Genomic DNA, 26609 nt, shown 5'->3' on the forward strand with positions numbered 1-26609 from the left:
TCACGCCCAGTCCCGCCTTCTAGCATTTACATCCTGCCATTGGACCGGTGTGGTGTCCATCATAGGAGCCAGGCCAAGGGGCGGGACTGCAAGAGCCGAGTACACAGGACATCCGGCTCTGTCTATATGGCGGAGCTCATTCCCTCCTAAATTGAGTACCAGTAACAATTTAAAACCGATCATACTGCAATTTTGGGCAAGGCTGCAGATGGACATTGATAAGGCTGCATTGATGGGCATTTAAAATGTAAGTTTTTTTCCTTAAACTTCCCTCCTAAACTTGGGATGCATGTTATACACCGATAAATACGGTATTTGATCCCCTGCTGATTTTGTACATTTGCCCACTGACAAAGAAATGATCAGTCTATAATTTTAATGGTAGGTTTATTTTAACAGTGAGAGATAGAATAACAAAAATATCCAGAAAAAACACATTTCAAAAAAGTTATAAATTGATTTTCATTTTAATGAGTGAAATAAGTATTTGATCCCCTATCAATCAGCAAGATTTCTGGCTCCCAGGTGTCTTCTATACAGATAACAAGCTGGGATTAGGAGCACTCAAAGGGAGTGCTCTTAATCTCAGCTTGTTACCTATATAAAAGACACCTGTCCACAGAAGCAATCAGATTCCAATCTATTCACCATGGCCAAGACCAAAGAGCTGTCCAAGGATGTCAGGGACAAGAATGTGGACCTGCACAAGGCTGGAATGGGCTACAAGACCATCGCCAAGCAGCTTGGTGAGAGGGTGACAACAGTTGGTGCGATTATTTGCAAATGGAAGAAACACAAAATAACTGTCAATCTCCCTCGGTATGGGGCTCCATGAAAAATCTAACTTCATGGAGTTTCAATTATGAGAACGGGTAGGAATCAGCCCAGAACTAATGCAGGAGAATCTTGTCAATGATCAAGGCAGCTGGGACCATAGTCACCAAGAAAACAATTGATAACACTATGTTGTGCAGGAAAAATCCTGCAGTGCCCGCAAGGTCCCTCGTGCTCAAGAGAGCACATGTACAGGGCCGTCTGAAGTTTGCTAATGAACATCTGAAGGATTCAGAAAACTGGGTGAAAGTGTCGAGCTCTTTGGCAGCAACTCAAGAACACCATCCCCACCATCAAACACAAAGGTGGAAACATTATGCTTTGGAGGTGTTTTTCTGCTAAGGGGACAGGACAACTTCACTGCATCAAAGGGATGATGAACGGGGCCATATACTGGCAAATCTTGGGTGAGAACCTCCTTCCCTCAACCATTGCATTGAAAATGGGTCATGGATGGGTATTCCAGCATAATAATGACTCAAGAGCCAAGGCTCAAGAAGAAGCACATTAAGGTCCTGGAGTGGCCTAGCCAGTCTCCAGACTTTAATCCCATAGAAAATATGTAGCGGGAGCTGAAGGTTCGAGTTATCAAACGTCAGCCTCGAAACCTTAAAGGTTTCAAACAGGAGTGGGAAAAAAATCCCTCCTGAGATGTGTGCAAACCTGGTGGCCAACTACAAGAAACATCTGACCTCTGTGACTGCCAATAAGGGTTTTGCCACCAAGTATTAAGTCATGTTTTGCAAAGGGGGTCAAATACTTTTACTCATTAAAACGCAAGTCAATTTATAACTTTTTTGAAATGCGTTTTTCTGGATATTTTTGTTGTTATTCTGTCTCTCACTGTTAAAATAAACCTACCATTAAAATTATAGACGGATCATTTCTTTGTCAGTGGGCAAACGTACAAAATCAGCAGGGGATCAAATATTTTTTTCCCCCCTTACCACTGTATATGTGCCCACCCTCATATGCCATACCCTTCTCTGTTAAATAAGGAAAACAGGGTGCACCAGCTTTACACTCAAGTAGTGTAATGGCAATAGATGGATCACAGGTCCTTAGCAATTCCTGGCACAGGCTTTGCAGCCCCCCTGAGGGTCGGGGGAGACCCAGGAGAAGCACTGTAAGGAAAGGAGGGTGCACCAGCTTTGCGCATTACTCAAGTGATATCTTTAAAAATGTAATAAAAAGGGGGTATACCCACAAACAACTAATGATAAAAACATGTCCACAATATACTCAAAGCGACCAGGTCACTGAGACAAGCTCAAAAATGCAAGGGACTCTCTCCTCGAAACACGTCAGCAATTTGGAGGTTCCTTTTGCATTTCGGGACTGGTCTTGGTGACCTGGTTGATTAGAGAATACTGTGAACTGATATGCTTTTATCATTAGTTGTTTGTAAGTATAATGTGCAAGGCTGGTGCATCTTTTTTTTTTTTTTAAAACAGTGCTTCTTCTGGGTGTCTCCCGGCCCTCAGGGGGCTGCAAAGCCTGTGCCAGTATTGAATTGCCAAGGACCTGTGATCCATCTACTGCCATTACACTACTTCTATTATACATGTACTCTTCTATTCTATTGAATACATGCTGAATCAGGGTCATCACCCCCAGGCTATGAAGATGGGGACATACATGTCATCCCACGTGATGTATGATCTGATCCCGCCTCCTTTGCGGTCGGTCATACAATGGTCATGTGACAAAGGAGGCGAGCACCAAACCTACCCATGGACCATCATCTGCTAATATGTTATATCTGATCTGTGTCACCCCCCATGATTTGTGATATATACTGACACGTCACCTCCCCCTCAATGATATGTGATATTTACTGACATGTAAGCCCCTCCCACCAATCAGGACACACATCACTCCCCCAGACATGGAACGGGGGCGTGCATACAATCCATTAATCCACAGGACATAAAAGATATAAGTGAGGTCGTGCCCAGTCTGCGGGGAGGAAGATCGGGGCGGTCGTGCCCAGTCTGCGGGGGGTAGAGATCGGGGCGGTCGTGCCCAGTCTGCGGGGGGGGGGGAGAGATCGGGGCGGTCGTGCCCAGTCTGCGGGGGGGGGGAGAGATCGGGGCGGTCGTGCCCAGTCTGCGGGGGGGGGGAGAGATCGGGGCGGTCGTGCCCAGTCTGCGGGGGGGGGGAGAGATCGGGGCGGTCGTGCCCAGTCTGCGGGGGGGGGGAGAGATCGGGGCGGTCGTGCCCAGTCTGCGGGGGGGGGGAGAGATCGGGGCGGTCGTGCCCAGTCTGCGGGGGGGGGGAGAGATCGGGGCGGTCGTGCCCAGTCTGCGGGGGGGGAGAGATCGGGGCGGTCGTGCCCAGTCTGCGGGGGGGGAGAGATCGGGGCGGTCGTGCCCAGTCTGCGGGGGGGGGGGGGGGAGAGATCGGGGCGGTCGTGCCCAGTCTGCGGGGGGGGGGGGAGAGATCGGGGCGGTCGTGCCCAGTCTGCGGGGGGGGGGGAGAGATCAGGGCGGTCGTGCCCAGTCTGCGGGGGGGGGGGGGGAGAGATCGGGGCGGTCGTGCCCAGTCTGCGGGGGGGGAGAGATCGGGGCGGTCGTGCCCAGTCTGCGGGGGGGGGGGAGAGATCGGGGCGGTCGTGCCCAGTCTGCGGGGGGGGGGAGAGATCAGGGCGGTCGTGCCCAGTCTGCGGGGGGGGGAGAGATCAGGGCGGTCGTGCCCAGTCTGCGGGGGGGGGGGGGAGAGATCGGGGCGGTCGTGCCCAGTCTGCGGGGGGGGGAGAGATCGGGGCGGTCGTGCCCAGTCTGCGGGGGGGGGGGGAGAGATCGGGGCGGTCGTGCCCAGTCTGCGGGGGGGGGGGAGAGATCGGGGCGGTCGTGCCCAGTCTGCGGGGGGGGGGGAGAGATCGGGGCGGTCGTGCCCAGTCTGCGGGGGGGGGGGGGGGAGAGATCGGGGCGGTCGTGCCCAGTCTGCGGGGGGGGGGGAGAGATCGGGGCGGTCGTGCCCAGTCTGCGGGGGGGGGGGAGAGATCGGGGCGGTCGTGCCCAGTCTGCGGGGGGGGGGGAGAGATCGGGGCGGTCGTGCCCAGTCTGCGGGGGGGGGGGAGAGATCGGGGCGGTCGTGCCCAGTCTGCGGGGGGGAAGAGATCGGGGCGGTCGTGCCCAGTCTGCGGGGGGGAAGAGATCGGGGCGGTCGTGCCCAGTCTGCGGGGGGGAGAGATCGGGGCGGTCGTGCCCAGTCTGCGGGGGGGGAGAGATCGGGGCGGTCGTGCCCAGTCTGCGGGGGGGGAGAGATCGGGGCGGTCGTGCCCAGTCTGCGGGGGGGGGGAGAGATCGGGGCGGTCGTGCCCAGTCTGCGGGGGGGGAGAGATCGGGGCGGTCGTGCCCAGTCTGCGGGGGGGGGAGAGATCGGGGCGGTCGTGCCCAGTCTGCGGGGGGGGGAGAGATTGGGGCGGTCGTGCCCAGTCTATGGGGTGAGATCGGTGCGGTCGTGCCCAGTCTGTGGGGTGAGATCGGTGCGGTCGTGCCCAGTCTGTGGGGTGAGATCGGTGCGGTCGTGCCCAGTCTGTGGGGTGAGATCGGTGCGGTCGTGCCCAGTCTGTGGGGTGAGATCGGTGCGGTCGTGCCCAGTCTGTGGGGTGAGATCGGTGCGGTCGTGCCCAGTCTGTGGGGTGAGATCGGTGCGGTCGTGCCCAGTCTGTGGGGTGAGATCGGTGCGGTCGTGCCCAGTCTATAGGGTGAGATCGGTGCGGTCACACACTTCAAGTCTATGTAGTAATAATAATAATAATAATAATAATATCGGTGCGCACCCTCCTGTAAGCCGTCCTCTCTCTCCCCGCAGTATCCGGTGATAATCCTCTCCCGGCTCCGCTCTCCTCCAGCTCCGGCCTTATATAACGGGCTGCGTACACCGAGTCCTCCCCCGCACTCTCTCTGCACAACACAGACAATGGGCCGGGCCGGCTCCTCTCTAAAGGGCGCCCTCTGCCGGCCGGGAGGACGTTGTGCAGGTCACGTGTCTCGGAGGAGCGCTTCGCCTTACTTTGGGTTGCTCTGAGGTAATTCCCGGTGTAGCATGGAGATCGGTATTGGAGTCTATGGGCCGGTGAGGACGGAGGGGACCCCGTGTCCGGCTTTGTAATTCTGTTACAAATGATACAAATCTCATACACTTCTCATTACCTGACATTGCTGAGGAGGAGAAGGCTGAGAGTACGACACTTCCGGGTGTGTCACCTCCTTGAGTGTCCCCAGAGACATGAGGGGGAGTATAATGGAGGACACACTCTGAGGAGAATCCTTCTATAGGTTGTGTGTGTGAAAATAGGTTCCTCTACTTCGCTGTGTTTCTAAAGTCAATTCACAGTAAACCGTTCTCTGTGACCGGAAAATCCTCCCCCCTCCATATACACTGACCTCTGGAAGATTTACCCCCCTTCATGTCCAGGCCATTTTTAGCGATACGACACTGTTATTTTATCCGACAATTGCGCGGCCGTGTGATGTTGCTGCCAAATAAAATTTATGTCTTTTTTTTTTCCCCCCACAGAGTTGTAGAATTGTGAAGCAAAGGCCATTTAAGAATTTGGCCCTGTCCGGTAGGCTGTATGGGGCCCCCATGATTTCTAACAGCAGCCTCGGCTACGACTGTCACATTCCTTGTGTCGAGCCACCCCTGAACCGGAGACAACGTCCGAAGCGTCTTACCTCGGCTCTTTTCTAATTAAACACTTCAGCCCCGGACCATTTGGCTTCCCAAAGACCAGAGCGTTTTTTTGCGATTCGGCACGGCGTCGCTTTAACTGACAATTGGCGGTCGTGCGCCATGGCTCCCAAACAAAATTGACGCCCCAAATAGAGCTTTCTTTTGGTGGTATTTGATCACCTCTGCGGTTTTTATTTTTTGCGCTATAAACAAAAAAGAGCAACAATTTTGAAAAAAAAAAATGCAGTATTTTTTACTTTTTGCTATAATAAATATCCCCAAAAAATATATAAAATGTTTTTTTTCCTCACTTTAGGCCGATACGTATTCTTCTACATATTTTTGGTAAAAAAAAAATCGCAATAAGCGTTTTATTGACTGGTTTGCGCAAAAGTTATAGCGTCTACAAAATAGGGGATAGTTTTTTTTTTTATTTATTAGTAATGGCGGCGATCAGCGTTTTTTTTTTTTTTTTTTTTTTTTTTTTTAATGTGACTGCGACATTATGGCGGACGCATCGGACACCTTTGGAGCTATTTTGGGACTATTCACATTTATACAGCGATCAGTGTGATTAAAAATGCACTGATTACTGTGTAAATGTGACTGGCAGTGAAGGGGTTAACCACTAGGGGGCGCTGCAGGGGTTAAGTGTGTCCTAGGGAGTGATTCTAACTGGGGGGCGTGGCTACGTTTGACACGACACTGATCACTCCCGATCACAGGGAGCTGTGATCATTGTCACTAGGCAGAACGGGGAAATGCTTGTTTACATCAGCATTTCCCCATTCTTCCTCTCCGTGAGACGATCGCAGGTATCCCCGCGGACATCGAGTCCGCGGGACCGTGATCGCACTCACGGAGCTCGCAGCAGGGTCGCGCGTGGCGGCAAATTTAACCACTTGAGCCCCGAACCATTATGCTGCCTAAGGACCAGAGGTCTTTTTCCAATTTGGCACTGCGTCGCTTTAACTTTTAATTGCGCGGTCATGCAATGCTGTACCCAAACGAAATTTGCGTCCTTTTCTTCCCACAAATAGAGCTTTCTTTTGATGGCATTTGATCACCTCTGCCGTTTTTATTTTTTGCGCTATAAACGGAAAAAGACCGAAAATTTTGAAAAAAAATGATATTTTCTACTTTTTGTTATAAAAAAAATCCAATAAACTCAATTTTAGTCATACATTTAGGCCAAAATTTATTCGGCCACATGTCTTTGGTAAAAAAAAATGTCAATAAGTGTATATTTATTGGTTTGCGCAAAAGTTATAGCGTCTACAAACTAGGGTACATTTTCTGGAATTTACACAGCTTTTAGTTTATGACTGCCTATGTCATTTCTTGAGGTGCTAAAATGGCAGGGCAGTACAAAACCCCCACAAGTGACCCCATTTTGGAAAGTAGACACCCCAAGGAAATTGCTGAGAGGCATGTTGAACCCATTGAATATTTATTTTTTTGTCCCAAGTAATTGAATAATGACAAAAAAAAAAAAAAATAAATTTACAAAAAGTTGTCACTAAATGATATATTGCTCACACAGGCCATGGGCCTATGTGGAATTGCACCCCAAAATACATTCAGCTGCTTCTCCTGAGTACGGGGATACCACATGTGTCTGACTTTTTGGGAGCCTAGCCGCGTACGGGGCCCCGAAAACCAAGCACCGCCTTCAGGATTTCTAAGGGCATAAATTTTTGATTTCATTCCTCACTACCTATCACAGTTTTGAAGGCCATAAAATGCCCAGATGGCACAAAACCCCCCCAAATGACCCCATTTTGGAAAGTAGACACCCCAAGCTATTTGCTGAGAGGCATGTTGAGTCCATGGAATACTTTCTTTTTTGACACAAGTTGCGGGAAAGTAACAATTTTTTTTTTTTTTGCACAAAGTTGTCACTAAATGATATATTTCTCACACAGGCCATGGGCATATGTGGAATTGCACCCCAAAATACATTTAGCTGCTTCTCCTGAGTATGGGGATACCACATGTGTGGGACTTTTTGGGAGCCTAGCCGCATACGGGGCCCTGAAAACCAAGCACCGCCTTCAGGATTTCTAAGGGCGTAATGTTGTGATTTCACTCCTCACTACCTATCACAGTTTTGAAGGCCATAAAATGCCAAGATGGCACAAAACCCCCCCAAATGACCCCATTTTGGAAAGTAGACACCCCAAACTATTTGCTGAGAGGCATGTTGAGTCCATGGAATATTTTATATTTTGACACAAGTTGCGGGAAAGTAACACTTTTTTTTTTTTTTTTTTTTTTTTGCACAAAGTTGTCACTAAATGATATATTGCTCAAACATGCCATGGAAATATGTGGAATTACACCCCAAAATACATTCTGCTGCTTCTCCTGAGTATGGGGATACCACATGTTTAGGACTTTTTGGGAGCCTAGCCGCGTACGGGGCCCCGAAAACCAAGCACCACCTTCAGGATTTCTAAGGGCATAAATTTTTGATTTCACTCCTCACTTCCTATCACAGTTTTGAAGGCCATAAAATGCCAAGATGGCACAAACCCCCCCCCAAATGACCCCATTTTGGAAAGTAGACACCCCAAGCTATTTGCTGAGAGGCATGGTGAGTATTTTGCAGCTCTCATTTGTTTTTGAAAATGAAGAAAGACAAGAAAAATGTATTTTTTTTTTCTTTTTTCAATTTTCGAAAGTTTGTGACAAAAAGTGAGGTCTGCAAAATACTCACTATACCTCTCAGCAAATAGCTTGGGGTGTCTATTTTCCAAAATGGGGTCATTTGGGGGGGTTTTGTGCCATCTGGGCATTCCATGGCCTCCGAAACTGTGCTAGGCAGTGAAGAATGAAATCAAAAATTTACGCCCTTAGAAAGCCTGAAGGCGGGGCTTGGTTTTCGGGGTCCCGTGCGCGGCTAGGCTCCCAAAAAGTCCCACACATGTGGTATCCCCATACTCAGGAGAAGCAACAGAATGTATTTTGGGGTGTAATTTCACATATTCCCATGGCATGTTTGAGCAATATATCATTTAGTGACATCTTTGTGCAAAAAAAAAAAAAAAGATTTGTCTCTTTCCCGCAACTTGTGTCACAATATAAAATATTCCATGGACTCGACATGCCTCTCAGCAAATAGCTTGGGGTGTCTACTTTCCAAAATGGGGTCATTTGGGGGGGGTTTGAACTGTCCTGGCATTTTATGCACAACATTTAGAAGCTTATGTCACACATCACTCACTCTTCTAACCACTTGAAGACAAAGCCCTTTCTGACACTTTTTGATTACATGAAAAAATAATTTTTTTTTGCAAGAAAATTACTTTGAACCCCCAAACATTATATATTTTTTTAAAGCAAATGCCCTACAGATTAAAATGGTGGGTGTTTCATATTTTTTTTTCACACAGTATTTGCGCAGCGATTTTTCAAACGCATTTTTTGGGGAAAAAACACACTTTTTTAAATTTTAATGCACTAAAATACACTATATTGCCCAAATGTTTGATGAAATAAAAAAGATGATCTTAGGCCGAGTACATGGATACCAAACATGACATGCTTTAAAATTGCGCACAAACGCGCAGCGGCGACAAAATAAATACATTTTTAAAAGCCTTTAAAAGCCTTTACAGGTTACCACTTTAGATTTACAGAGGAGGTCTACTGCTAAAATTACTGCCCTCGTTCTGTCCTTCGCGGTGATACCTCACATGCATGGTGCAATTGCTGTTTACATTTGACGCCAGACCGACGCTTGCGTTCGCCTTTGCGCGAGAGCAGGGGGGGACAGGGGTGCTTTTTTTTTTTTTTTTCTTTATTATTTTTTTGCTTTTTTATCTTATTTTTAAACTGTTCCTTTCATTTTTATTTTTTTTTTATTAATTTTATTGTTATCTCAGGGAATGTAAATATCCCCTATGATAGCAATAGGTAGTGACAGGTACTCTTTTTTTTAAAAAATTGGGCTCTATTAGACCCTAGATCTCTCCTCTGCCCTCAAAGCATCTGACCACACCAAGATCGGTGTGATAAAATGCTTTCCCAATTTCCCAATGGCGCTGTTTACATTCGGCGAAATCTAAGTCATGAAATGCTCGTAGCTTCCGGTTTCTTAGGCCATAGAGATGTTTGGAGCCATTCTGGTCTCTGATCAGCTCTATGGTCAGCTGGCTGAATCACCGGCTGCATTTTCAGGTTCCCTGTTGGGACAGGAAAGCCAGAGAAAAACATGGAAGACGGTGGGGGAGGGGGGGCATTCCCTCCCACTGCTTGCAAAAGCAGTCTAGAGGCTAATTAGCCGCTAGGATTGCTTTTACATGAAAGCCGACCGCTGGCTGAAAAGAATGATACCAAGATGATACCTAAACCTGCAGGCATCATTCTGGTATAACCACTCAAAGTCCAGCAACATACCAGTACGTTGCTGGTCCTTGTTAGGCATATATTGTAAACTTTTTTTTTCATGCAGCCTGAGGGCTGAACGAAAAAAAGATATTGATCGGTGGGTATGCCCACCATTAGAATACCTCCCTTCATCCACCCACTTCTAATGATGGGCATACATGCACCATTTATATATGCCGAAGCATGGGGGCATCCTCCCGCAAAAGGCAGGAGCAAATTGCTCCTCCACCCACTGCTGCCCCCACGCTTCGGCATATATGCTGAAGTATGTAACTGTGGTGGTGAAATCACCTCAGACAGCGCTGGAGTCACGGCTTTATATATCGTGGGAGCAAACGCTGTTGCTGTCAAGATAAATAAATCCGCGCTGCAACTGAATGGCGTACCTGCTAAGCAAATGATGGTTAACAATAAAACATAGTAACATTACAGTATAACAGTAAGGGTCGGTTCACACATGGGCAACACGACTTTAGCGCGACTTTGTACCGCGACTTCAACGCGGCTTCAGCGCGACTTTAGCGCGACTTCAGCGCGACTTCGGCAAATTACGAGGCGACTTGAAGTCGCCTCCATGACAGGCGACTTCGCCTGTGGCCAATCACCTCTCTGGGAGGGAGGGGGGGAGGGAGGGGTTTTCTCTGCAAAGTCGCTTGACTTTACAGAGAGATCCGACTTGCAGGCGACTTACATTGAGTTGAATGGGTACAAGTCGCCTACAAGTCGGATAGAAGTAGTACAGGAACCTTTTTTGAAGTCGGAGCGACTTCAGTAGTGTCAGTTAAGACGGTTCAATTCACTACAATTGTAATCTAAATGCAAAGCGACTTGGGGCGACTTGGGGCGACTTGAGGGCGTACAAGTCGGATCCCAAGTCGCCCCAGTGTGAACCGACCCTAAGACTTACCATACCTGCAAAGCAAATACAAAAAAACATAGTAAAAAATAAAACATTTAACGCAACCTGTGCCTAAAATATATATATGCCGAAGCATGGGGGCATCCTCCCACAAAAGGCAGGAGCAAATTGCTCCTCCACCCACTGCTGCCCCCACGCTTCGGCATATATGCTGAAGTATGTAACTGTGGTGGTGAAATCACCTCCGACAGCGCTGGAGTCACGGCTTTAGATATCGTGGGAGCAAACGCTGTTGCTGTCAAGATAAATAAATACGCGCTGCAACTGAATGGCGTACCTGAAAACAATAAAATGGTTACCAACAAAACACAGTAAACGGTAAAGTATAAAAAATCTGAAAAGGAAACATGGTAAAACATAATAACAATAAAACATTGCAGAATAGAATAGAGTAAAAAAGAGAAGAACAATAGAGAGAGAATAGAGAGAGAGAGAACAATAAAACAACAACTATTTTTGGTTTTTTTATTTTACATTTTTTTTTGTGTTTTTATTTTTTTTTATTTTTTTTTTTATTTTTTTTTTTTACACTTTTTTTTTAGTAACTTTTAACTTTTGTAACTCGTTCCAGGTTTGGGTCTCTCAAAATGCAATGGCATCTTGGGAGACCCTGTGTTAGTGTGCCTAGTCTGTGCAGTGCTGAACCCTACGCTAATACTCAACTAATGTATGGTAGCGTTCAAAGCATTCACCCATGCGAAGACCAGGATTGCCAGGACAGGAGGGACAATAACACCGGGTGTCACGCCTAAATCCGCGCTTGCTGCAGACACGACATCTTTTTTGGGGGGCTCGTTGGGTAGGGGTACTCGGGATGGCATAAAGAAAATGCCGCTCATGCAGCCGGCTTACTGCATTTGGTTGGGGAAGGTGAGGTAGAGCACCGTCTGGAAACAGAAGGGCTCTGACGATCTCTTCCTGGAATTTAAGGAAGGATCCAGTCTGTCCTGAAGCTCTGTATAGCACATGAGCATTCAGCAAAGCCAATTGAAATAAGTATACAGACACTTTTTTGTACCAGCGTCTGGCCTTACGGGCAACTAGGTACGGCGCCAACAGCTGGTCGTTGAGGTCCACCCCTCCCATATTAAGGTTGTATTCGTGGACACAGAGGGGTTTCTCCACAACACCAGTCGCCGTAGGAATTTGGGTCGTCGTGTCTGCATGAAGGGAGGTGAGAACGAAAACATTCTTCTTATCCCTCCACTTCATAGCGAGCAAATTATTATACTTCAAGCAGGCTCTCTCCCCCTGCCTAAGACGGGAATCTACAAGCCGCTGGGGAAAGCCCCGGCGATTAGGTCGCACGGTGCCACATGCTCCAATCTGCTGATCAAACAAGTGACTAAAAAGTGGCACGCTCGTATAATAATTGTCCACGTACAAGTGGTACCCCTTTCCGAATAAGGGTGACACCAAGTCCCACACTATCTTGCCAGCGCTTCCTATGTAGTCAGGGCAGTTTGTCGGCTCTACGTGACTATCTTTTCCCTCGTAAACCATAAATCTACATGTATAGCCTGTGGCCCTGTCACAGAGCTTATACATCTTGACCCCGTATCTGGCACGCTTGCTGGGAAGGTACTGTTTGAATGACAAGCGGCCAGAAAACTTAATCAGGGACTCATCAACGCAGACAACTTGATGGGGGGTAAACAAGTCTGCAAAACGTTGGTTGAAGTGGTTTACGAGGGGCCGAATTTTGTAGAGCCGATCGTATGCAGGGTCTCCACGAGGACGACAGAGTTCATTGTCGTTGAAGTGCATGAACCGCAAAATCTGCTCGTATCGTGCCCTGGCCATGGAAGCAGAGAACAAGGGTGAATGGTAAATTGGGTCAGTGGACCAATATGACCGCAACTTACTCTTTTTATTCAACCCCATGAGGAGGGAAAGGCCCAGAAAGGTCTTAAATTCGGAGACCGTAATTGGTCTCCAATCTCTGGCAAGGGAGGACTGGGGATTAGTGGCGATGTGTTGACCAGCGTATAAATTGCTTTGGTCCACAATAGATCTATAGAGATCTTCGGTGAAAAACAGCGAATAAAAATCCAGTGGCGTAAAGTCAACTGTTTCCACCTGAATTCCGGGTTGGCCAGTGAAAGGGGGAAGTACGGGTGCTGCAGAAGTGGTGGGTTCCCAATTCGGATTGGCCAATGCAGCAGGAAGGGCACTATGGGCACGACGGGCCTGTCTTTGTCTTCTTGGTGGCAGCGGGACACTACTAGTGCTAGCCACCTCGCCAGCTTGAACTGCACTTATGGGACTCGCCACGTCACCACGTGATACTGCAGTGCTGGATGTACGACCAGGGTGTACTAGGCCGCTGGTGCTTGCCAGTTCACCAGAAGGAGTAGCGGCGCTAGTACTGCTCTGCTCCATACGAGAGCCCTGCGGTTCTTGCACTTCAAGGACAGAAGAAGATTGGGGTCTGGTACGCCTGACCTTAGCAGGGACCACAACTCTGTCGTCAGAGCTATCTGTCATGGAGCCGCTGTCCTCTACAGGTTCGTATTCTGAGCCTGAACTTGACAGATGAGTGACTTCCTCTTCACTATCTGTCATACTCAGAAACGTGTAGGCCTCTTCACTAGTGTACCTTCGATTTGCCATTTTGGGCTCTAAATTTAGAGGTACACTAGTGAGACTCACAGGCAAAAAAGCTCCTGACTGTCAGCGACTGATTCAAAACGCTACCAAAAAACTGTTAGCGATCGCAGGGATCAGGCCTGACTCTGCGAACGCTGCAGTTATGTGTGCTTAGTGTTTTGTAAGTGACAGTTATCGATCGATACTGCACTTGGGTGGGCTGGGCAGGGCTGGGCCGAGGAGCAAAACGCAGGTGCTAGCAGGTATCTGGGCTGATCCCGCTAACACTGCGTTTCAGGGAACCCTAAACTGCTGGGGAGTATAGATCTGATCGGATCAGATATCGATCCGCTCAGATACTATAGCACTAAGGGAGGTGTATGCTGCGTGCGTGGGTTTTAGCGGTACTGGCGCTAACCTGACGCTGCCTGGGGCGACGCAGACCTTATCTGATCCTAAAAACTTAACTTCTATCACCGCCGGGCAATTAGGGGGTTAAACCTTTATAGGGTAATAAACGGCGGGTGCCCTAAAACTATAATAAACTGTAATAAACTGTAATAAACTACAAAAAACAAACTAGCTAACCAGCGTCACCCGTAACACTTATACGGTGATCGCTGGTGAAAGGGTTAACTAGGGGGCAATCAGGGGGTTAAAACCTTTAGCAGGTAGTATATGGGGGTCCCTGTCGCTATAAAACACTGACAGCGAACCTGTATACTTACCTCCCTAACTAGCGTCACCTGTGTCACTAATACAGCGATCAGAAAAACGATCGCTTAGCGACACTGGTGACAGGGGGTAATCAAGGGGTTAACTTTTATTAGGGGGGGTTAGGGGGGTACCCTAGACCTAAAGGGGGCTAACCTAACTGCCCTAAAACTTTTAACTGACGCAAACTGACACCAATGCAAAAAAAAAAAAAAATGCTATTGGTGTCAGAGTGACAGGGGGTACAGGGGGGTGATCAGGGGGTGATCAGGGGGTGATGGGGGGTGACAAGTGTGCCTGGCGTGTTCTACTGTTAGTGTAGTGTTGTGCAGACTTACTTGATGTCTTCTCTCCTCGGCGCCGGATCAAAAAGACCGACTCGAGGAGGGATGACATCACTTCCTTTCCCTCTGTTTACATTACAGAGGGAAAGGAAGCATTCTCATTCGCCGGGAGCGATCGGGAGGGGGTGGCCAACAATGGATGGCCTCCCCCTGACCTCTCATCGCCCGGGAACAAATGGCGACTGCCTCGGGCACCGGGGGGGGGACCGATCGGACCCCCCACCCGCGGAAGGCAAATCACGTACATGTACGTGATTTTGCCTGTCCGTGCCACCTTGCCGACGTACATCGGCGTGAGGCGGTCGTCAAGTGGTTAAAGGGACGTACCTGTACGCCCATTTGCCTGTCCGTGCCATTCTGCCAACATAAATGTTAGTGCAGTGGTCGGCAAGCGGTTAAAGAAAATTTAGCATTTTATTTGGAAATGAAGGTCCCAGAGTCTGGAGGAAGAGTGGAGAGGCACAGACTCCAAGTTGCATGAGGTCCAGTGTGAAGTTTCCGCAGTCAGTGATGATTTGGGGAGCCATGTCATCTGCTGGTGTTGGTCCTCTGTGTTTTATCAAGTCCAAAGTCAGAGCAGCCCTCTACCAGGAAATTCTAGAGCACTTAATGCTTCCCTCTGCTGACCAGCTTTCCACACCAGAAATAATCGTTTCCAAAGGCCTCACATTCTACCCAACCACCTAATTGGATAATTTACAGGTATGGTCAGATATGGTGGAATTCTTCAGGAAACTAATGCCGCGTACACACGAGCGGACTTTCTGGCATACTTGGTCCGACGTTCTTCCCACCGAACTGTCTGGCGGACTACCGCCGGACTTACTGAACGGACGGACTTGCCTACACACGACCGGACTTTCCGGCAGGCTAGGTCCGCCCGTCTTTCCGACGGACTTTCGCCGGAGTTACGGCAGACTTTCAGAATGAACGGATTTGCCCACACACGGACAAGTCCGTTCATTTTGAACGTGACTCTGGTACGACGGGACTAGAAAAGGAAGTCAATCTCGCCGCTTTTATCAGCAAGATTGACACCTTGCAAGCCTCGTCGTGGGGCATACCAGGCCCTTACGTCTGGCGTGGATTTTAAGGGGAACCCCCCCTACGCCGAAAAATCGGCGTGGGGTCCCCCCCAAAATCCATACCAGACCCCGATCCGAGCGCGTAGCCCGGCCGGTGAGGAAAGGGGGTGGGGACAAGCGAGCGCCCCCCCCTCCTGAACCGTACCACAACATGGGGGGGTGGGTGCTTTGGGGGAGGGAAGGGCACCCTGCGGGGGCCCCCCCACCCCAAAGCACCTTGTCCCCATGTTGATGAGGACAAGGGCCTCTTCCCGACAACCCTGGCCGTTGGTTGTCGGGGTCTGCGGGCGGGGGGCTTTTCGGAATCCGGGAGCCCCCTATAATAAGAGGGCCCCCAGATCCCGGCCCCCCACCCTATGTGAATGAGTATGGGGTACATGGTACCCCTACCCATTCACCTAGGGAAAAAGTGTCAATAATAAAACACACTACACAGGTTTTTAAAGTAATTTATTAGACAGCTCCGGGGGGGGGGGTCTTCCGGCTTTGGTGGTCCCTCCGGTTCCTCTTCTCCCGGTGTTCCAGTTCTTCAGCCGTCTCCTCCGCTATCTTCATGCTGCTCGCTTGCCAGCGGAGGTCCAGACTTCTGGCTTCTTCCCTTCTTGGCTTCTTCCCTCTTCTCTTCTCCAGATGTTGACACGACGGTCTCTCCGGCTGGACTGGTCTCTGAGTGCTCCGATGTGACTTATATAGGCAGAGACCCCGCCCCCTTATGCCGTCACAGTCCCTGGGCATGCTGGGACTGTGACGTTTTAGGGGGCGTGGTCACCGGGTGATGTTGACCACGCCCCCTAAAACGTCACAGTCTCAGCATGCCCAGGGACTGTGACGGCATAAGGGGGCAGGGTCTCCGCCTATATAAGTCACATCGGAGCGCTCAGAGACCAGTCCAGCCGGAGAGACTGTCGTATCAACATCTGGAGAAGAGAAGAGGGAAGAAGACACGAAGCCAGAAGTCTGGACCTCCGCTGGCAAGAGAGCGGCCTGAAGATAGCGGAGGAGCCGGCCGAAGAACTGGAACACCGGGAGAAGAGGAACCGGAGGGACCCCCGAAGCTGGAAGAAGACCCCCCCCCCCCGGAGCTGTCTAATAAATTACTTCAAAAACCTGTGTAGTGTGTTTTATTATTGACACTTTTTCATAGGGTGGGGGGCCGGGATCTGGGGGCCCTCTTATTATAGGGGGCTCCCGGATTCCGATAAGCCCCCCGCCCGCAGACCCCGACAACCAACGGCCAGGGTTGTCGGGAAGAGGCCCTTGTCCTCATCAACATGGGGACAAGGTGCTTTGGGGTGGGGGGCCCCCCGCAGGGCGCCCCCCCTCCCCCAAAGCACCCACCCCCCATGTTGAGGGCATGCGGCCTGGTACGGTTCAGGAGGGGGGCGCTCGCTCGTCCCCACCCCCTTTCCTGAACCGGCCGGGCTGCGTGCTCGGATCGGGGTCTGGTATGGATTTTGGGGGGGACCCCACGACGATTTTTCGGCGTAGGGGGTTCCCCTTAAGATCCATACCAGACCTAAGGGCCTGGGATGCCCCGCACTCACCGCAATAGGAAAATTTGTTTTTCTAATTGCAGCGAGCGCGAGATACAGTACTCTGCCCTTGCGTCGTATCTGGTCCGTCGGACCAGCATACAGACGCATGCAGACGAACAGGCTTTCCGTCAGGAAATGAGTCCGGCGGACTAAGATTTAAAGCATGCTTTAAATCTAGGTACGGCGGACTTTTGGGGGAAAAAAAGTCCGCCAGAGCCTACACAAGGTCAGATTGTGGGGCGGACTCTGGTCCGCCGGACCAAGTATGCCGGAAAGTCCGACCGTGTGTACGCGGCATAAGGCTCAAAGAATGAGAAGTTTGGGCTATACAGGCGGTCCCCGGGTTACAAACAAGATCGGGTTTGTAGGTTTGTTCTTAAAGTGGAGGGCCACCCTAAAATAAAAAATAGCATTAAAATTCTAAAGAAAATAAAAAAAAACCATTTGAAAAAAAAAATGTTTTAACTTACCTGAAACCCCTGTTGCTAGGCAGTCTTCCTAATCTGCCTCTTCCTACTCCTCTTCGGTGAGCGGCCCCGTTGCCTTTTGGGAACTGTGTGTGTCCCAGAAACAACGGGGCCATTCACAAAGTGCCGCGCGACTCGCGCATGCGCAGTAGGAAACGGGCAGTGAAGCCACAAGGCTCTACTGCCTGTTTCCCTTAGTTAGGATGGAGGCGCCAGCGGCTGATCCGATGGACGATGGGGGCCGACATCGCGGGCTTGCTGGACAGGTAAGTGTCCTTATTAAAAGTCAGCAGGTACTGTGTTTGTAGCTGCTGACTTTTTAAAAATAAAAATCGAGGCCGGAACCCCCCTTTAACCACTAGAGATCCGCGCTATAGCCGAATGACAGCTACAGCACGGACCTGCTTTGCCGGTGTCTTGTCGAGAATGTTCCCTCGGCGGATAAGTTCCCCCCCTGTACTGCGCAGGCGCTACTCTCAGCCGCCGGAGATAGCCGAAGCTCAAATGCTTCAATCAGCCTGCGCTCTGGGTCCAGGTTCCTTCCCCACCATCCAAGTGGACCTAGAGGGGGAATCTAAAAGTGCTGAGCGCAGCGAGGCCGTGCCCGAAGCGTGGCAAGCGGCCCCCTTACAGGCGCCGTGTACAGCTGATTTTCAGCTGTTCTGCTTCGGCTATTTCTGCCGATACCTACTGCGCATGCGCAGTAGAGGGGGGAACTTATACGCCGAGCGGAACTTTCTCGGCAGAACACTGGGACTACGTCTATTGACGTAGTCCCGTGCACGAGCGGCCTGCGCGCCCCCTGCAGGGCGCGCGCGGCACGCTCTGTGATCAGCGAGTCTCCCGACCCCTTACCACGTGATCAGCTGTCAGCCAATGACAGCTGATCATGTGATGTCAACAGAGCCGGTAATCAGCTATTTTTTCTCCTTGCGCTGACAGTGTGAGGAGGAAAAAAAATCCGATCACCGGCGGCCATGAGAGGGACAACCGTCCCGATCACGGCGATCATCAGTGCCCACCTGTGCCCCCTGCCAGTGACACCTAGCAATAGGCTGCAGTGCCACCTACCAAAGCCCACCAGCACCACTCATCAGTGCCCACAGTGCCACAACAACAGTGCTGCCCATCAGTGCCCCCCATCAGCAGTACCTATCAGTGGCCATCAGTGCCGCCTTTTCCGTGCCTATCAGTGTCGCCTTATCTGTGCCTATCCGTGCCCATCAGTGCCCACCAGTGCCGCCTCATCAGCGCATATCAATGAAGGAGAAAAATTACTTGTTTGCAAAATTTTATTACAAACTATGAAATATGATTTTTTTTTTTTTTTTTTTTCAAAATTTTCCATCTTTTTTTGTTTGTTTAGCAAAAAATAAAAATCCCAGCTGTGATTAAATACCACCAAAAGAAAGCTCTATTTGTGGGAAAAAAATGATAAAAATGTAATTTGGGTACAGTGTTGTATGACCGCGCAATTGTCATTCAAAGTGTGTCAGCGCAGAAAGCTGAAAATTGGTCTGGGCAGGAGGGGGGTTTAAGTGCCCAGTAAGCAAGTGGTTAAGTTGAATCTGTTTGTAAGTTGGAACAGGTACATTTTTTAAGTGTAGCTCCAGCCAAAAAAAATATTTTTAAGCTTTTTGGATAGCATACGGAAGGGTTACCACCCCTGTAACATTTGTTTTGCTGTGTGTGCCCCTGTTCAGAAGATTTCACCTCACTTTCTGTCCCCATGACAATTGGATTTTGAAAATATTGGGTTGTTGTCGAAACAAGGATTGGTGATAAAACATCAGTGGAGGTACTTTTTTCCCATAATAACTCTTACCGGAGTGAATTTCCCTTCCTAGGGGGAGATTTCCTCTCACTTCCTGTTGTCCCCCTCCATTTGTAAGTAGGAGTCGTTTGTAAGTCAGATGTTTGTAACTAGGGGACCCCCTGTACACACATTTATTTCAATATGTGCTCTTACAGCTACAAGTGGCAGCAGAGAAAACCAGGTCACAGTATGGCAGTCCAAAGAATTTCATTATTCTTATATCGGTGTGCGTCCCTTCAGATGACTGTGGCCCAGCAATAACCCCTATTCTGGACTCGTGCACATGGAGCATGTGATGTGACTGAGGATCTTGCTGGCAGTGAGATCCCATGTAAAATCTTGTCTGTACGCTGTGCTCATGTAACGTCTGTGCTGTAATTCACATATGTACAGCGAATAGCACAGATTTATTGTCCCTATTGGTTGGTAGGAACGCAGGCTGCTATGCCACCTCATTAGTGTGGAATCTATCTCAAAACACATTGCTGATGTTTACAGGTTGGCCCCCGAGCAGGCCAGTAGACATTTGCGCTGTACGCATATGGCACAAACATACTGCACAAAATACGATCTATTACAGCTGTGAACACAGCACAAGTTTAATGATCTTTACACTGCTGTGTACATGGGCCTATAGAAAAATATACCAGGTGGATAAAAATGAGACATTTCTATACAGCCATGTGCATGAGCCCTCCCTGTGTCCTGCAGATGTCTTATAGCAGGCATGTCCAAAGTCCAGCCCGCGGGCCAATCGCGGCCCGTGTTCCGGTTTTGAACGGCCCCCCTGGTTATTTGGACATAATTACATAGTTACATAGTTAGTCAGGTTGAAAAAAGACACAAGTCCATCCAGTTCAACCATAAAAAAATCGTACAATCCAATATACCCAATACTATACCCACAGTTGATCCAGAGGAAAGCAAAAAACCCCAGCAGAGCATGCTCCAAATTGCTACAACAGGGGAAAAAATTCCTTCCTGATCCCAGAGAGGCAATCGGATTTTCCCTGGATCAACTTTACCTATAAATGTCAGTACCCAGTTATATTATGTACATTTAGGAAAGTATCCAGGCCTTTCTTAAAGCAATCTACTGAGCTGGCCAGAACCACCTCTGGAGGGAGTCTATTCCACATTTTCACAGCTCTTACTGTGAAGAAACCTTTCCGTATTTGGAGATGAAATCTCTTTTCTTCCAGTCGTAAAGAGTGCCCCCTTGTCCTCTGTGTTGACCGTAAAGTGAATAACTCAACACCAAGTTCACTATATGGACCCCTTATATATTTGAACATGTTGATCATATCCCCCCTTATTCTCCTCTTCTCAAGAGTGAACAAATTCAGTTCCTCTAATCTTAATTATATCTTTTGTGGCCCTCAACAATCTCCCAGCGCCGGGGCCACAAAAAATATATATGCTGGCTGCCTTGGAGGGGACAGGGAGGAGGCCGGACGAGTGCGTACACACAGGAGTATTTACTGTTTACACGGCAGCCTCTCCAGCGCTGCCATTGGACGACTGTTCTGTCCATCATATTAGGCGGAATTTCTATTAAAGAGGCCGCCGAGAAAACAGGAGAGCTTTTCCTGTATGTAATCTTTTGGTGCTCGTCCCGCCCCCTCCCTGTCCCCTCCAAGGCTGCAGATGGATGGGCATCAATTGGGCTGCACTAATGGCAATGGTGGGTGCTGCATTCCTGGCAATGGGGGTGCTGCATTCATGACAATGGTGGGGCTGTATTCATGGCAATGGGGGTGTTGCATTTATGGTACTTGCGAGGCTGCAGATGGGCACTGACCCTTATTTTGCTTACAGTTCTTTATTTAAAATTTAAATTTTTTTTTTCCTGAAACTTCCCTCTTAAAGTGAAGGTGCGTGTTATACACCAATAAATACGGTATATCCAAATACCACACCCGAGCTCATCTCTTTACTCACACACAGCCACAAAGGCAAGGGAATTCTTGTTGGGTATTAGTGCTCGAACGAACACACTTCGACCTCATTTTAATGGTTCAAAGAATGTCAGGCAAAATGGTTGGCCCTCACGCATGTTCACTTCATCAAATCTGGCCATCTTTGAAAAAAAGTTTGGACACCCCTGTCCTATAGGAAGCTATGTTGTCTGCTAAATATTGCAGACTGCTGGGGGTTTTTTGTGCACCTGTCAAATTAACTTCCAATGGTATCTTTATAATGGACCTTTCACCTTAGAGGCAATTCGTATTGTACCCCCTTCCTAAAATGCTGTAAGGGAAAATGGATAATGTGCTTCCCTTTCCCTGTCTTCCTCCTGCAATGCCTAGGTGAGGCCGGGTGATGTCATTCTGCTTTCGGCCAGATCTCACAAGATAACCCTGCGCTGTGCTCAGCATTCCCCGCATTTTTGTAAACAGGAGGATGACGTCACCCCTACACTACAGAAGTTGGGGAAAGGTGAGATCCCTTGCTGCCTCCAGAGGTACTTTCATGCAGATTTCCTGGAGGGGGCAACTTAACCACTTGCAGACTAGCGACGTTCCCCTACATTGCTGGATTTCAAGTGGTTAGGATGATGCCTAAAGCTGCCGGCATCACCCCGGTACAATTTTTTAGAGCCGATGGTCAGCTTTCGTGTAAAAGCAATCATAGTGGCTAACTAGCCGCTGGATTGCTTTTACAAGCAGCAGGAGGGGGACGTCCCCATCCCACCGCATTCCCTGGCTTTACCAGGATCTCCTGTCCCTCTCGAAATCCTGATCCACCAGCCGGCTTTTCTGCCGGCTGATTATAGAGCCCAACAAACATTGGATCAGCTTTGTTTGGCTCTATGATGTAATAAGCCGGGGGCATTGACCTTAAATCACTTCCGGCTTAACCGGATGTAAATGGTGCCATTTTTAGAAATGAAAAGCCTTTGCTCACACTGATCTTCGTGTAATCAAATTCTATTAAGGGCAGAGGAGGGAAGACCCCAGATCTCTCCATGAAGAGTACCTATCACATGCCTATTGCTGTCACAAGGGGTGTTTACATTCCTTGTGACAGCAATAAAATAGTAAAAAAAAAAATATATAAAGCACGGTGTAAATATATAATAAATAAATATAGTTAAAAGCATTTTAAGTGCCCCTGCCCCCCCCTGCTTGTGCGCAAAGGCTAACATACGTCTCGCACGCACGGAAACAGCGATCGCCCTACACATGTGAGGTATCACCCTGAACAGATTATGGCCTGTAATTCTTGCACCAGACCTTCTGTGTAAACCTAAACTTGTAGCCTGTAAAGGCTTTTGGAGCATCGCCTTTGGATGGTAAAAAGTTCGTTTTTTGTCGCCATTGCACGAGCGTGAGCAATTTTAAAGCGTGACATGTTTGGTATCTATTTACTCGACGTAACATCTTTTAGATTTTACCAAAAAATGTGTCATGTATTATGTTTCTTTGCACTAAAATTCAAAAAGTGTGTTTTTTTTTTTTTTTTTTTTTTTTTTTTTTTTTTACAAAAACAAATTGCGTGTGAAAAACTGCTGCGTAAATACTGTGTGACATTTTATTTTCTAGGGCTACTATTCAAAAAATATAGAATGTTTGGGGATTATAAGTAATTTTCTATCAAAAAATACTGATTGTTATATGTAAACAAAAAGTGGCAGAAAAGGCCTGGGGGTCAAGTGGTTAAATAAGTGGACGTTGCCACTGAGGTGGAAGGTTCACTATATGAGACCAAATTAACAAAATTTCATAGTTGGGGATAACATAGACATGAACTTTCTGACCACCACTAATCTTTGCCTTTTTCCACAGGTTGTGATGACTGCTCTACTGGAGCTGCTGTGTATGCCGATCTCCAGACAGCCCCTCTCTCTCATCAGAGGTGAAGATCAGAAGACTGGGGCGTTGGATGCCATGAGTCCATGGGTTAAAGTGAGTGTTACTGACTCTAGCTAGGATATATCCGACGGCTTCTGCTGCCTGTTGGAGGGGATGTGGGCTTCGAGGCACCTTCCTACATATTTGGTAGGAATGCCCGAGGCTTCGGCCCTTCTGGTAGGATATCAGGGCCCAGATAAAAATTATTTTAGATGTGGATTTACAGGATTCCCCATTGGAGTGCATGCTGCACATGCCATCCACCCCTCACAGCCTTTACCGCAAATCGATTCTTCCACACCTCTTAAACGCTGCCCGGCGTCTAATTCCCATACACTGGAAGTCAGCCCATGTCCTGGGGCGATCCGACTGGGTGAGCTTGCTCAACTCTATTATGGCAGCAGAGGAGTGGATGGCGAAGTGCAAGGACAGGCATGATAAATTTTATGCTATTTGGGCCACTTGGATACATTATATGTCTAACATGACGCAGACTCCATCTAATGCTATCCCCGGGCAGGCTGATTAGAGGAGGATAGTACATAAGTTCCTGGAGGGTGAAACCTGCGTGCCACGGACTCCTAGGCTCTTTAGAAAGGTTACAGATTTACACCCGCTGCTGTCGTGCTGCCTTATTGTTATGTTCATTGTTATTCGGTATGCCAATTCCGTTCGTGGTGTTTTATTCTATGTGTGAGAATGCAATTCTGTTTTGTTACAACGGTTAAAACGCACACGAGCCCCTCTATTGTTGGGGTACAACTTGATGAAGTCATATGAAGCTAGACACCGGTATCAAAGGTTCCTTTGCTTTTGTAACCCAATGCATCCCCTTGTTCCTCTCTGTGCCTCCTAGGCACTTATTGTTTTTGTCTTGTCTTCCTCTATGTCTCTTATTTTGAAAATTTGAAAATATAAAATAAAGATTATACAAAAAAAAAAAAGTGAGTGTTACTGGGAGTTGGAGCTCTTTTTACAAAATAAAGTGAGACATTACTGAGGAAAGTGGAGTTTTGGTTTTGTTGTGTGGCTAGAGTTGCAATTTTTTATTGTTACCGTATATACTCGAGTATAAGCCGACCCGAATATAAGCCGAGTCACCTAATTTTACCACAAAAAACTGGGAAAACTTATTGACTCGGGTATAAGCCTAGGGTGAGAAATGCACAGCTACTGTAAGTGGAAAAGATGGAAAAGAGGGTCAACAGTGCCTATTTGCAGCCTCACTGTGCCCATTTGCACGCCTCACTGTGCCCATTTGCACGCCTCACTGTGCCTATTTGCAGCCATAGGCCCCCGAACTTTAAACTTGGTAGTTAAGGGTTCCTAGATGCCCCCTAGCTGCAGCCAAAATTTGGGGTCTCTGGACCCAAAGGGTCCCGAAATGACATTGCTGCAGATAGATACAGTTGACCGACTTTGGGACCCCGTATCTCGGGATCACTTGGTGCTAGGGACCCCAAATTTGGTGTGGAACTAGCACTACAACATATCCAAAGCTGGGGTTCCTAGCACCAAGTGGCCCCGAGATACGGGACCGCAAAGTCAGTTCGGAAAATGTCAAGCACTTTTCTGCAGCAGAGAATGACATTTTCCGAACCAACTTTGGGGCCCCATATCTCAGGGCCACTTGGTGCTAGGAACCCCAGCTTTGGATATGTTTTACTGCTAGTTGGGTTTGCACACCAAATTTGGGGTTCCTAGCTCCAAGTGGTCCCAAGATACGGGGCCCCAAAGTCGGTTCGGAAAATGTCATTCTTTGCACCAGAAAAGTGCTTGACTCGAGTATAAGCCGAGGGGTGCACTTTCAGCACAAAAAAATGTGCTGAAAAACTCGGCTTATACTCGAGTATATACGGTATATTGGAAATCGGAAAACTAAACCTGCACTGGCCAACACAGAAACCCTTTTCGTCTAGTGTTATAAATCAGACACATTGAAAATTACATTTAGTACTGCAATGAATGGATTTATGCCAATGCATTAGTGCAGTCTGCATCAAAGCTGAAATCCAATCAGTTATAAAAGATACAAAATAATGCAGCAAGATATGAATAACTCAATAATTGCATTTTTTTATTTGCAATGTAAAGTAGGTACTTGCATTGATTTAGTATTGGCTTCTTGTAATCCCCTATACTGAAACCCTTAAGCTGGGAGAGGGACCATCAGGGCTTGGACCCAACTAGGTGTGCTGCATGCAAATATGTTGGCAAGAAATATGCTTATAGGTGAACTCCCAGGATGTTGCTAAGTGAGGCCTGGCTATTACTGTTCACCTTCACCATCACAGGAGTGAGCTCTCAAACCCTGAGTTTAGAGACATTGCATCAGGGATGGAGAGAAAGCTCATGTGAAGGGGTTTGAATTGGCGAAAGAGCTCACTTCTTTGATGATAAAGGTGAATAGTAATGGCTGGGCTTCAGTTAGCAACCTTCTAGCAACAACATGGGAGTTTTCAGGTCAGGCTTCATGAGGTATGTAAATGGCCTATACCTATAGTGAGGGCATTATTCAATTTTGGTCAAAGCTGCACAGCTTGTTTTAATCTACAGACATCCCTTATCTGCATAGGCATTTTTTTGGTAAAGGTGAACTCTTCCTTTAATTAAATATGAGCTGCATCTGCTCCTTGTTCTAAATTTAGAAGAGTTGTACAAATTTGTGCTTGTACAACTCTTTCTTAATTCGCCCCAAGATTTGTACAATTTAAAGGGATAAGGATTGCATATATTTTTTTTTTTTTTTTTTTTTTTAAGCTTGGAAAGTGGACATCACTAAATGGCGGGCCACGTCCGGACCGAGGCACTGTTCCACTCGGCCCCCAGTGATCATGCCATTTAGGAGCTGGCTCTCCCCCTCAGCCATGGCCACTGCTGACATCCCTACATGCTGATATCGGCATCGGGAGGCAAGACAGTTCTGGACAAGGGCGACGCTGCAAAGCTAACTTTTTTCAAGTTAAACAGGTGATTGGTTGCTAGGCATTCCTAGCAACCAATCACAAGCTGATTAACAGAAAAAGTTGTGCAGCTTCTGTGCTCCATTTAGAACTGTCCTGCCTCCTGATATCAGCTCTAGACCTACTGTGCCTGCGGTGCTCAGCCCTGTGTCAGGTAAGAAAGGAGAAGACTATTCTACTGCTGTGCTGGATGAGTAGGAAGTTGGGGGTGATATAAAAGGGGGGTCAGAGGACAGTAATATAAAGGAGTGGGGGGATATGAAGAGGGGGGCTGAGGACAGAATGGTGAGGAGGGGGGTGATACTGTATAAAAGAGGACTGGAGGGGGGGCGTGGCTTGGTCATGGCGGAGTTAGGACGCTCGTTGTTTGAGCTCCCGACCTGCATAACTCGGCTGATATGCTGACTTTGAGCT

At 48.2% G+C, this 26609-nt stretch overlaps 1 protein-coding gene across 1 annotated transcript in view; it reads right to left on the reverse strand.

Moving 5' to 3' along the window:
- Positions 1-4910, reverse strand: part of CIZ1 (CDKN1A interacting zinc finger protein 1) — a gene marked incomplete in the record, with an annotated part of 37234 nt that extends 32324 nt beyond the window's left edge. The window contains 1 exon segment of the mRNA XM_073600428.1: positions 4622-4910.
- Between the last annotated feature and the right edge of the window lie 21699 nt (positions 4911-26609).

Source organism: Aquarana catesbeiana, linkage group LG09 (genome assembly GCF_042186555.1).
Source record: "Aquarana catesbeiana isolate 2022-GZ linkage group LG09, ASM4218655v1, whole genome shotgun sequence".
In the NCBI taxonomy this organism is placed as follows: Eukaryota; Metazoa; Chordata; class Amphibia; order Anura; family Ranidae; genus Aquarana; species Aquarana catesbeiana.